A 13,000-nucleotide genomic window follows, 5' to 3' on the forward strand; every position below is an offset into this window, starting at 1 on the left:
GGAGAGAGAGGACATGCGGGGCCATGGGAGAGAGTACATGCGAGATCAGGAGAGAGAGGACAGGGAGGCGAGGAGGCCTCGTAGACCGAAGAGATCTACTGGTCCGTATTTTGGAGGCAGGATACGACATGGTAGAGGTTTTGTGGGTCAGCCAGTTCAGTTTGCACTTCAGACTTCGCACAGTGTTTCAGGTGCTCATGGGTCTTAGAGTACCTACACCACACAGTTCCCAAAGACACATCAGCAGAGAGGTTGCTTCGAGTGTGGAGATACTAGCCACAGGGTGAGGGATTGTCCTAGACTCCGGACATGTGTGTCATAGCGGAGTATTCAGGTGAGTAGAGGGCGCCCAAGTGGGGAAGGCCCATCCCGTTGATGTATTTCATATAGTAGGCTTGAGGCAACTGTTCCAGATGATGTCATACATATATGCGCCTGATTTGTTACAGAGGGGCACCATTCGTATTTTGATTCGATTCTGCTTATCGGGGCGAGTTCCCCTATTTGTTGACCCACCTTTGGGTGAGTTCATGACTTAGTATCATGTTTGTGTGTTTGCCCCTGTTGGGAGATTCTATGAGTGATAGCCATGTCTATCATTGTTTTAATTCATTTTTGAAAGTTACGAGACTAGAAGTGAATTCATGTTGTCCATTATGGCAGGTTTGATATGATTCCTGAGTAATTTGGTTACGATTTGTGATTTGATACTTTACCAGGGTGAGAGTTTAGTAAGTGTTGTAATTTTATTGGAAGAATTGAGTTAGTGGAAGATTTCCATTGGTATGATGTGTTTTCAACTTGTGATTCAGAGTTGAGGGTGAGACCCTCGCGATTCCATGTGATTTGATATGTTGAGTCGGGATGAGTACCACGGTGGAAGTTATATTGGGATGAGATCCTTATGTTTTGTTCATATACTTTAATTTTTATTTTAAATTGATTCGTAGTAGGGTACTGTTAGTGAGTTGTGCCTGTCGGGCTTATTTGATATTTCTCTTATGTTCTTCTCTTTACATATTCAGTCATTTTCGTTATATGTTTCTTAAGTTTTGGCTTGCGGGGTGTGTGCCCGGTGGTGTTAGTTGTGACTTATTGATTCGGGTGTATAGTTATGAGGTCTTAGTGTTTCTTGCATCATTGTCAGCGTTGTGGAGGTTTGAAACGGGTTGCTAACGGATATGAGGCTAATTACCGGTGTTGGTTGTGATTTTGAGCAGCTATTGTGATCAGAAATGTTATTATAGGCCTATATGTGGTGTGTCTTGTTGTGTGGTTGTACCTTGTGGGTGTAGGCATGAGTTGTTACAGCTGGTTGAGACTGATACCAGTTATGGATTTAGAATCGGGACTTTTGAAGATAAATAGAAGGTGAGAATTTTTGACTCTAAGGCTTATCGGTGTTGGCAGAAAGGATAAATTATAGTTGAGATGGAGTCTTCAGGCTTATGTGTATTGGGGTGACGTGGGGTCACCCACGAGTGTATGTTGGGTATGTACTTTGAGTGACTTCAAGACTTCGAGGCAATTCTTAGCACATTCGAGGACGAACGTTTGTTTAAGAGGGGAAGGATGTAACGACCCGCCTGGTCGTTTTGAGAATTTAAGTCCCGTCCGGCGGCATAAGGCCCTAAGCAGCTTCGTATTTTGTGTATTGACTTGTGTGCGTGGTTGAATTCAGTTACCGAATGATTCGGAGTGATTTGGGACACTTAGTCCCTAAAACGGAAGCTTAAGTCTTAGGATTTTGACCGTAGTTGGAACTATGTGAAGACAACTTCGGAATAGATTTTTGTCGGTTCCGTTAGCACTGTTGGGTGATTTTAGACTTAGGAGCGTGTCTGGACTGTGAATCTGTGGTCTGTAGCTGATTCAGGCTTGAAATGGCAAAAGTCGAATTCTTGGAGATTTGGACCAGAAGTCAAATTTTTGATATCGGGATCAGAATGCGATTCCGAGAGTTGGAACAGCTCTGTTATGTAATTTAGGAAATGCCTGCAAAATTTGATGTCATTCCGGGTTGATTTGATAGGTTTCGGCACGTGTTTTAGAAGTTGGTAGATTTGAAGGTTTATAAGTTCAATTCATGGTGTAATTCGTAGTTTCGACGTTGTTTGATGTAACTTGAGACCTCAAGCGAGTCCGTGTTAGGTTATGGAACTTGTTTGTGTGTTTAGACGCGGTCCCGGGGGCCTCGGGTGTGTTTCGGATGGGCTACGGGCCATTTCCTTCTATTTTTGAAATGTTGTTTTCTGTCATATGGTTTCCTTAAGCGCGTTCGCATACCTTCCTTCGCGTTCGCGAAGAGTAATTTTAGAGGAGCGAATATTTCTTCTTCGCGTTCGCGAGCTTCTATCCGCGATAGCGTAAGTCTAACCTTCTCTTCTTCGCATTCGCAGCTCCACCATCGCATTCGCGTAGTAGAAACTAGGAGCTGGGAGATGGTGATCATTTTCCTCTTCGCGTTCGCGTGTTTCCCTATGCGTTCCCGTAGATTTACGTCACTTCTTCTATGCGTTTGCGAGTATGTCTTCGCGTTCGCGAAGCACTTCTTGGTAGCCTTTATTTTTCTTCTTCGCGAACGCGAAGACATACTACGCATTCGCGATGCATAAACACTTGGGCAGAATTTAAGTTCTCTATTCCGAGGGTTAGCCATTTTTAACATTTTTGGTGTTCTAGTGCTCGGTTTTGAGCAATTCTTTGTGGGTTATTCAAGCAAATCGATTGGGTAAGCATTCCTCATCTAGAATTTTATATATTCCATGATTTTATCTTTATTTTTGTCATTTAATTTGTGTTTTGAGTTGAGGACAATGGTAGTTTTTGAAGAAAATCTCCAAAATGAAAAATCATGATTTGAGGGACGAAATGGTATCGAAATTTGATAATTTTAGTATGGTTGAACTCGTATCGGATTAGGTGTTCTGGTTTTGTACAATTTGTCGGGTTCCGAGGTGCGGGCCCGAGGGTCGACTTTTGGACCGATTTTTAGATTTTGATAAAGATTGAAGCTTTATGATCCGGAATAGTTTCTTATCAGTTTCATTTGTGCTTTGACGTTATTTTGATTAGATTTGAGCAGTCCGGAGGTCATTTCACCTGAGAAGTTCATTTTTGAGTATCGGTCTGCCTTCTTTGAGGTAAGTATCTTCCTAACCTTGTGTGGGGGATTTCCCCTTAGGATTTGAGTCTTCTATGTTGATTGTAGTGTGTGTACGCGAGGTGACGAGTGCGTGCTCGGACTTATTTGTGGAAAGTTAGACTTTTAGGGTTCTTAGGTCCTTATATTCACTAAGTATGAAGTTGTTCTTGATATGATTAAGTTCTTATTTACTAGTTTCACCTCTACATGCTTTAATTAGAATTAATTGCTTTTAGGATTGACTCTTACGGCCTATTTGACTCTTATCTGACTTGACTGAAGATTTTACCTCTTCTATTGTCATGCTATCTTTTCATAACTGCTTATCTTTATTTGGAATTATTATGATCTCCTCCTATAATTTGTTCAATCTTAATTGAGGTTATGATTATCTTTTCGCTGCTTATCCTTAATTGAATTTTTGCGTATCCTTCGAAATTCCTCAACCTTAAAAGAGGTTTTAGATATCCTATATCTTAGTCGACTTGTTTTATTTGGAATTATTGAACTCGTGTTAGATTCCCTGTTGTTGAAATATATATTGTGGGATCATTGCTACATATTAGTTTTCCCTTGTTAAGTTGTTCATTGTATGCCTAGCATTCTTTACTGTGGTTATTCCTGGTGAATTGGTTCTACCGTTTCTTTGTGATTTAATGTTCTTGAATTGATTTACTTGTCGTACTTTGTATTATTGTCATTCTTGTTGTTGTACTTGTTGTGGTAAAGCATGAGGTTTCTACCGTGCGGTTGTTGTTATGGTGTTGCACGAGGTTTCTGCAGTGCTATTGTTACTATTGATATTTGCACATGCGGCGTGACATGGCGGGATATATATATATATATATATATATATATATATATATATATATATGCGCGTGTGTGGGGGGGGAGGTATGCGCATGTGGCGAGACAAGGTGGGAACATTATTATGCACGTGTGGCGAGACAAGGCATCATTTATGTTACTATTTCACACGTGGCGAGACAAGGTGGGCTATGTCGGGGTTTGATTTGTGATGATTTGTGGCCTAGGGGCATTCTTGTTGTGATATTTGTGTAGTGATATACGTACCTGTGTGAGCTTTATCTTGTGAAAGCTGTGAGAAAATATTCTATGTGTTGTCCGTTCTTTTTCCTTATGCTTATTTGTTGATATGGACTATGCTAGGACACTTGCACAAGCATACACGTAGTTAAGCACTCTTATCGGATAAGAGGTGTTCTTGATATTGACGAGCATAGACTCTCACCCTTGTTTACTTGCCTTCTATGTGAGAATGACTCTATTTACGCATGAGTCGTCAGTGCGGTTATGAAGTGTAATAAGGGCACAGGATGCCAAGTGTTAGGGTTCAGGCATTGAGACCCGTGAGTTGTGATTTTTCCGAGGTTCGGTACCTCGTGGAGTTGTTGACTAAAACCTGATGTAAAAGCGGTTGTAGTTGTTGAGTTATTACTTGTTCTTGTTGTATTTGTGATTCCGGAATTAGGTTGTGTTCCATTCACTTTTCTGTGTCACTTTTATGGTATTCTGCTGATACTTGTTGTTTTCCTTTCTTGTTGCCATTACTGTATTGTGACCTATATTGCATAGTCCTTATGTAGATATCATTTTTTTTGTTGTTTCCTATACTTATACTTGTTCAGTTTATTAGACCAGTAGGTGTATTGACTATTCCTTGTCACTACTCCACCGAGGTTAGTCTTGATACTTACTGGGCAGCGCTGTTGTGTGACCATTATACACTTCTGCACATTTTTGTGCAGATCCGGGTATTTGTTCGATAGTAGTTGTGCGGGTCGTTGCTATGGAGACTCAAGGTAAACCTGTTGCTGCATTCGCAGGCTTTGGAGTCACCTTCAAGTTTTTATTTTGCACTGTTTATTCTTATTTTTGGACATTTGTATTTAGAAGTTTTCTTGCAAACGCTCTGTAAAGCTTATGACTTGTACTATCGGGTTTTGGGAATTGTAAACTTTAAGAGATTTCTATTTCAAATTGTTGGAGGTTATTTAAATAATGTTGTTGTTTCAATTAAAGTTAGGCTTACCTAGTTCCTAAGACTAGGTGCCATCACGATACCCAAGCGGAGGGGAAATTGGGTCGTGACATATAGTGGCATTCAATGCCTTAGGGTTTCATATATTCAAAATGATAGTGGAAGATGACGATGAGTTGATGATGCGAGCAATATCGAGTGAAATCAAAGAAGACAGAGGTGAAAGTGATGATAGTTTTTACCTAAGATGGGGAAACTGGTCGTTGAAGGCAAGAACCATCAAAAATAGCCCCAATGTCCAGAGGTCGTTGCATTTGACCTCTGGACCTCGAAAAACCATGATGAGGTTCTGAGATATGCTCATGCATGCTTCAATTTAACAGAGCATAAGAGAAATCTGGAGATTCGATGTTACATCTTTGAGTCTAGGGTTTCAGATTAGGGATTTTGATTTTAAGTGATGAAACGGGAAGGGAATCGGCGAGAATCACGGGTGTGGAAGACAGAAGAGATGATTTTCTAGTTGATTTGTTGACCTTGCACAAATTTTTGCAAGGTTTGGAGATTGACGTGGCTAGTGAGGTTGAGAGATTAGAGAGAGGAAGGGGAAAGGGGTTCGACCGAGTCAAGAATGAAAATATTAGGGTTTTGGGTAAGTTAGGCCGTCTCTGGGGTTTAAACAGGTGGGAGTGATTTGGGCCGTTTGATCTTTAGATCAACGGCCCTGATAAGTCAAAGGTTAAAGTTTTAAAATGATGAAATATATGGACTGTTGGATCTCCAAGTTTCAACGGCGGAGATTAAATCTGGTAAGGCGTTAAAATTAAAGGAAAAACGAGATAAAATATGGGTCGTTGATCCAATGAATTAATTGCTCGGATTGAATGTGTTTCTTGTATGAGTGGTGGAGATAGGTGACGTGGCACGATTTGATTGGGTTGGGGAAGGTGACACGGATTGCTACAGTGGAATAAAGGAGGTGTTTGGACTGAGTCAGATTTGGATTGGGCTTGGGTATTGGGCTGATTTTAGTTTAAGAAATAGCCATTTTGCCTTTAATTATGAAATTGCAATTCTAGCCTTTCTAGTCTTTAACTCTTTTAAAATTAATTTAAATAAACTTAATTAATTTCAATAAAACTATAATAGAAATTCTAATCATGAAATACACTACTAATTAATGTAATTAATTAATTAATTATTAAAAATATCTTATTTTCCTATTTATAACACTAATATTGGATTATTTTACCAATTTTAAGGAATAACATTTGAAATTAATTATAAGACTTATGTAATGAATATAAGGTTATTTTAATAATCTAAAAATAGTAAAAGTAATATATTTTATAATTATACATTACTAAATTATTGATTTAACATTATTAATTACTTAATTTATATAAAAATAGCTATTATTGATTAGCAAATATTTTCAACATATTTATTGTAAATCATTAACTATAAGTAAATTAATTTTAAAAAGAAGGGTCAAAATTGGTCGTCAACAACAAGTACATAAGTAAAGGCGCTAAAAGACGAAACATAAAGTAAAGTGACAACAACTCTGAACAATCCTTTAAAAATAATTAATGAAGTCATAAAGTCAAGACCACATTTCCATGTCAAGTAAAGAGCAATGAACCAATAAAATTGCAAGGTATCACCCTTCATGCTTTTACTCTCATCCTCACATGATAATATAAAATCAAGTGCACGGCATTAACCTTCGTATTTTCACTCTCATCCTCATACATAAGATAATATAAAATCAAGTACATGGCATTACCTTTCGTGCTTTTACTCTCTTTCTCACATAATAATATAAAAGCAATTGCATGGCATCACTCTCCCTGCTTTATCCTCACGTTCACTCAAGCAATAATATCAATATGTAAATAAGTCACTACAACACCCTTCGTGCATTTCACTCTTCCTCACCAAGCAATTACATACAACACGTTACTAAACAAGGTAGGAAGACAATTCAACATCAACAATAGTATTTGAACACAACTCGTCATATGAGAATCTCCCAACCATTAGTTCCAACAACTAATCAACAATTTCCATGATCTCAACACCCAATAGCACAATAATCTCAACATAAGAAATAACATGTAAACGAGAAACCAAAGAATTGTACAATCTATATAAAGCATGGAGGATATAATACACAAAATAATATGGTACAAGAATGGCTAATTCTACCTGCATGCTTATCTGATGGACAACGCATATACACTCGTCACCTTGCATATACGCCGCCCCCAACATATAGTTCACATAGCAAGTAGACTCGTTCTATCTTATTTCACTCAAATCACGGTTAACCTATCACGACCCAAAATTCCGCCTCAGGCGTCGTGATGTCACTCAGTCTCTAAGACTAGGTAAGCCGATTACTTACAACAATTAAGCCATGATATTTTAAATCAAAGATTTATAGAAATACCGAAATAAATGTGAAACAAGCGTACGCGACAATAATCACTACAACCTCCCAAGACTAGGAAATACAGAGTCACGAACTCTAGCTGAATACATAGAAAGATCTCAAAAATTGAAATACAATATTGTTCGGATAAGAAGTTGATAGTACAATAAAAGGAAAGGACTCCAAGGGGCTGCGACGACCAAGTAGCTCTACCTTGAATCCTTGCGACCGATAAGCTAACTCTGCCTGAGTCTGATATCACCAATACCTGGATCTGTACCAAAATATGTGCAGAAGTATAGTATGAGTACACCACAGTAATTATCTAGTAAGTATCAAGACTAACCTTCGTGGAGTAGTGACGAGGTACAAGTCAAGACACTTACTAGTCAAAATAACATATGCAGTATAGAAGTATAGAGCTAATAATAAAAAGTAGGAATTAGTAATTGGCATTAAGAATCAACATGTGATATAAACAGTAAAGTAATAGGAGCACCATGAAAGTACCATTGAAACCAAATAAGGAACACAAATGATAACTAATAAATCAAGTCATTCTAACACAAGTTTCGCAAGAAAACGTACTCCGAGATACCTCATCTCATAATCAGAAGTCACAAGTCTCAAACCATAAATCATATGCTCATGACACCTTGTGCTCACATGTCTAATCACAACTGCACGGACAACTCACTTGCCAATATCCCAATCCACCCGGCATGATCACAAGCACAAAATCACATGAAAGAAGATAATACTAGAATACATGGGCATGATCAATAAATGTTAAGTTTTTATACTCCGAACTAGTATAAGCGGCATGCTACGGTGTATGCATGTGCGACTGTACTATTACAACCCAAGTCAACAAGTAATATCAAAGATATCGAGTAGCTCATTAAAGCAACACAACAAGTCACGTAGGTGTATAACATACACAAGGAAAATCACACCATCACACTAATATCATCAACATAATGCCCCCAAGCCATCACACGTCATCCCTGACATTTGCCACCCTTATCTCTCTGATAGCCACCCATATCATCCACCCTGACAATATCATTAGCCACCTACAGTACTCCAATGGCCACCCATATCACTCTGTATAATAGCTACACTTATTGCTCCGCCCGAAAAAATACACAATAGCCACCCGTATCACTCCGCTCAATCAACAACAGTGAGATGCCACCCTTATGCTCCACATAATAATAAAAGTGAGATGCCACCCTTATTTAATGGTAAAAACAAAGATGAAATCATGAAATATAATCAAATACGGGTAAATAACACTTACCCCAATTCAAGCGTGATGACCCGGCCGGTCGTCTTGAGAGTTATATCCCCGATCCCCTATTAACTGATCTCCCCATATCTTTTTCTGCTATTGTGCCTTGCCGGGAGGTTTCGTATTGGTTTTTGGAGTGTCTTGGGACACTTAGTCCCTAAACGGAAAGCTTAAGTTTTAGGATTCAGATCGTAGTCGGAATTGTATGAAGATGACTCCGGAATGGAGTTTCGTCGATTCTTTTAGCTTCGTTGTGTGATCTGGGCTTAGAGGCATGCTCGGATTGTGTTTTGGAGGTCCGTAGCTCATTTAGGCTTGATATCGATGTCGGATTCCGATTCCGAAAGTTGGAGTAGGTCTGTAGTGTTGAATATGAATCGTGTGCAAAATTTGAGGTCAGTCGGACATGGTTTGGTTGCTTTTGGCATTTGTTGTCGAATTTGGAAGTTTCAAATTTTTTTAAGTTTGAATTGGAGGGTGATTCATGATTTTAGTGTTATTTGATGTGATTTAAGGGCTCAACTAAGTTTGTATGGTATTTTAGGATTGGTTGGTTTCTTTGGTCGAGGTCCCGGAGGCCTCGGGTGTGTTTCGGATGCTCAACGGGTTGAAATTTGGACTTATGCAATTGCTGAAGATTTCTGGTTGCTGGTGTTTTCGCATCTGCGGTTAGGGAATAGCAGGTGCAGACTCGCATGTGAGGAAGATCAGGCACAGAAGCGGTTTGGAAGGAGGAGCTCATGGATCGCAGGTGCGAGGTAATATTCCGCGGTGCGAAGAGAGACCGCAGAAACGGACCAGTTTCCGTAGGTGCGCATGCGCAGGTGTGGCAACTTTCTTGCAGAAGCGTTCCCAGGTCCCTTAAGTCATTTCGGCACCTGCGATGGAATTTATGCATGTGCGGTGCCGCAGGTGCGATGAATAGGTCGCAGGAGCGAACTTGCTGGGCAGAAAAGGAAAAAAATCTGAGGGTTTGATTCATTTCTCCATTTTTGGACTTGGGAGCTCGGAAATTGGCGATTCTTTGAGGGATTTTCAGAGAGAGCTTTGGGGTAACGATTCCTAACTTGATTTTGATCATATTTCATTAATCTATTGTTGTTTTCTTCATTTAATTAAGGAATTTGAGTGAGAAAGTTGGGAAAATGGGGGAAAAGTTCCCCAACCGAATTTTTGAGTTTTGAGTGGTATTTAGACATCGGATTTGGATAATTTTGGTACGAGTGATCTCGTGAGTTAATGGGTGTTCATATTTGGTAACTTTTACCCAATTCCGAGACGTGGGCCGGGGGAGACGTTTTTGGGCGTTTTTCTAATTTCTTGCCTTAGCTTTGATTTCGTTAGCTAGATTAGTTTCTTATAGCTATATTTATGCTATGTAATTGGTTTTGGATAGATTTGATCCATTCGGAGTCGTATATTCATGGAAAGAGCATTGTGACATATTGATTTGAGCTTGGTTCGAGGTAAATGGCTTGCCTAACCTTGTGTGGGGGAACTCCTCTTAGGATTTGGTATTGTTTGATATGTGAGCACCGTGTACGTGAGGTAATGAGCACGTACACAGGCTATTTGTTGTAAAACTCCATTTTTCACTAAGTCATAACTTGTTTTCTACTTAATTGAAACATACTAGCATATGTAAATATCCTGTTTAGACTAGAATAGCATGCCTACTTGTTTAACTGCCGATTTGAACTATGTGCAGCATGTTTAGTGAAATTACCTGCTTTCCTTGACTTGAACTTAGTCTAAACTATAGGATTTCTTGCTGTAACTGTTATTTCAGTGGGTTGCGCTGCATATTTACTTTAGGACTACGGAACGGTATTCCTGGAGATCCCCCGTACTGCATATTTACTATGGGACTACGGAACGGTATTTCGGGAGCTCCCCCTGTACTGCGTATTTACTTTGGGACTATGGAACGATATTCCGGGAGATCCCCCATTCTGTATATTTATTTTGGGACTACGAAACGGTATTCCGAGAGATCCCCCTGCACATTTACATTTGGGACTACAAGACGGTATCTCGAGAGATCCCCTGTAGTTAGCACTGTGTTCTGAGCTATTGTCTTTCATTGATTCTATTCCTATTAGATCTTCGTATTTATTGTTACTGCGATATTTCATTTTGTCTTATTTCATTATATTTATACCAGTAGGGCCCTGACCTGATCTTGTCACTACTCGACCGAGGTTAGGCTTGGCACTTACTGGGTACCGTTATGGTGTACTCACGCCCTTTCATGCACATGTTTATTTTTCGTGTGCAGATCCAGGTTCATCTTACCAGCCTTATCACTAGTTACAGTTGTGGTTGCTTATTGGAGACTTCAAGGTACATCTGCCCGCGTTCGCAGATCCTTGGAGTCCCCCTCTATCCCCCTATGTTCATTTTGCCTTCTTTCTGTAGAAATGATGTATAGAATGGTTAAGACTTCTTAATAGCTTGTGACTTATGGTATTCCGGGTTTTGGAAAAAATGAATATTATATATGCCGTCACGATGGTTCATGGAGGGAGAAATTGGGTCGTGACTTCAAGTCGTGAAGAACCCCTCCAAAATCGCCAAAAACCGAGGTCTCTAACTGAAAAAGTGATAAAAATCTCAAACCCTCGATTGATAACATGTTTTGCCCAACACTTCCGCTTTTACGGACTGACAGTTGCATATGCAAAGCTGCATCTACGGAATATTCATCGCAGATGTGCAAACAACTAAAATCCTAAACGACCACACTTGTGTCCAGGACACCGCATCTGCGGTATCGCTTCTGCGAACAACAAAGCGCATCTGCGCGGCCTCTTTTGGGACAATGGCGCCGTATCTGTGGATACTTCAGCCCAGCTCACAAATCGCACCTGCGCATTACTACTCGCACCAGCGTAGACGCATATGTGGGAATGACATCGTAGAAGCGCAATGCCTCAACACCCTATCATCTCGCTTTTGCTCCTTCTCGTCCGCACCTGCAACCAAAGGTCTGCAGGTGCAACCACACCAGATCCCTACCCAAACCAGCTTCAACCAATATGATCCTAATGATCCAAAACCCGTCTGAAACATACCCGGGGCCCCCGGGACCCCATCTAATCTTACAAGCCAATCACATCAAACAATATTAAGACTACGAATCGTACCTCAAATCAAACTTAATGAACTTTCAACTTCTACAACTCGCGCCGAATTATATCAAATCAACCCGGAATAATCTCAAATTTTGTATCAAAGTCCCAAATGACACAACAGAGCTAATCCAACTCCCGAAATCACAATCCGAACAAGTCAACTCCCAGTCAAACCTCTCAACCTTTTAACCCTTCAACTTTCTAACTTTCACCAACATGCATAGAATCAACCTATGGATCTCCAAATCCAAATCCGGACATAAGCCAAAGTCCAAAATTACCATACGAAGCTATTGGAATCATCAAAACACCATTCCAGACTCATCTACACAAAATGCAAACTTCGATCAACTCTTACCACTTAAGCTTCTAAAACGAGAATTATCCTTCCAAATCAATTCCGAATCATCCAAAAACCGAACCCGACCACACACGCAGGTCACAATACATAATACAAAGATACTCGATACCTTAAGCAACTGAACGGGATGAATTCTCAAAATTACCGGTCGGGTCGTTACATAACCATGAGACTTTCCTCTTTTCGGAACACAATCTACAATCCAACGTAGTTTTTTCTTCAGATCAACCCTCCAACCCAATCAAATATAGCAAAATATTGTTCAAACAATTAAAAATAAGTTATAGAAACTATCCTCGAATGAAAAATGTTCAATCTTTAACAAAATTGATAACATTCAACCCTAGGCCACGTGCTCGAAATTCGAAATTAAGACCAAATCCCGATCACCTATTCACCACCGAGCTCAAATATGTAATTTATTTCAAAATTCGGCCTCAATTTGAGGTCCAAATCTCAATTTTAAAAAATCACTAAATTCTACCCCCCCCCCCCCCAATTTATACTTTGAAATTCTTAGATTTGATGATGAAATTCATGAAAAATAATTGAAATTGATTGAAAACAAGTTAAAGTTACTAAACTATTAATTTGGGAAGAAATTGATTTACAAAAATCACCTATATG

The sequence above is a fragment of the Nicotiana tomentosiformis genome, chromosome 4, assembly GCF_000390325.3.
Source record: "Nicotiana tomentosiformis chromosome 4, ASM39032v3, whole genome shotgun sequence".
Taxonomy (NCBI): Eukaryota; Viridiplantae; Streptophyta; class Magnoliopsida; order Solanales; family Solanaceae; genus Nicotiana; species Nicotiana tomentosiformis.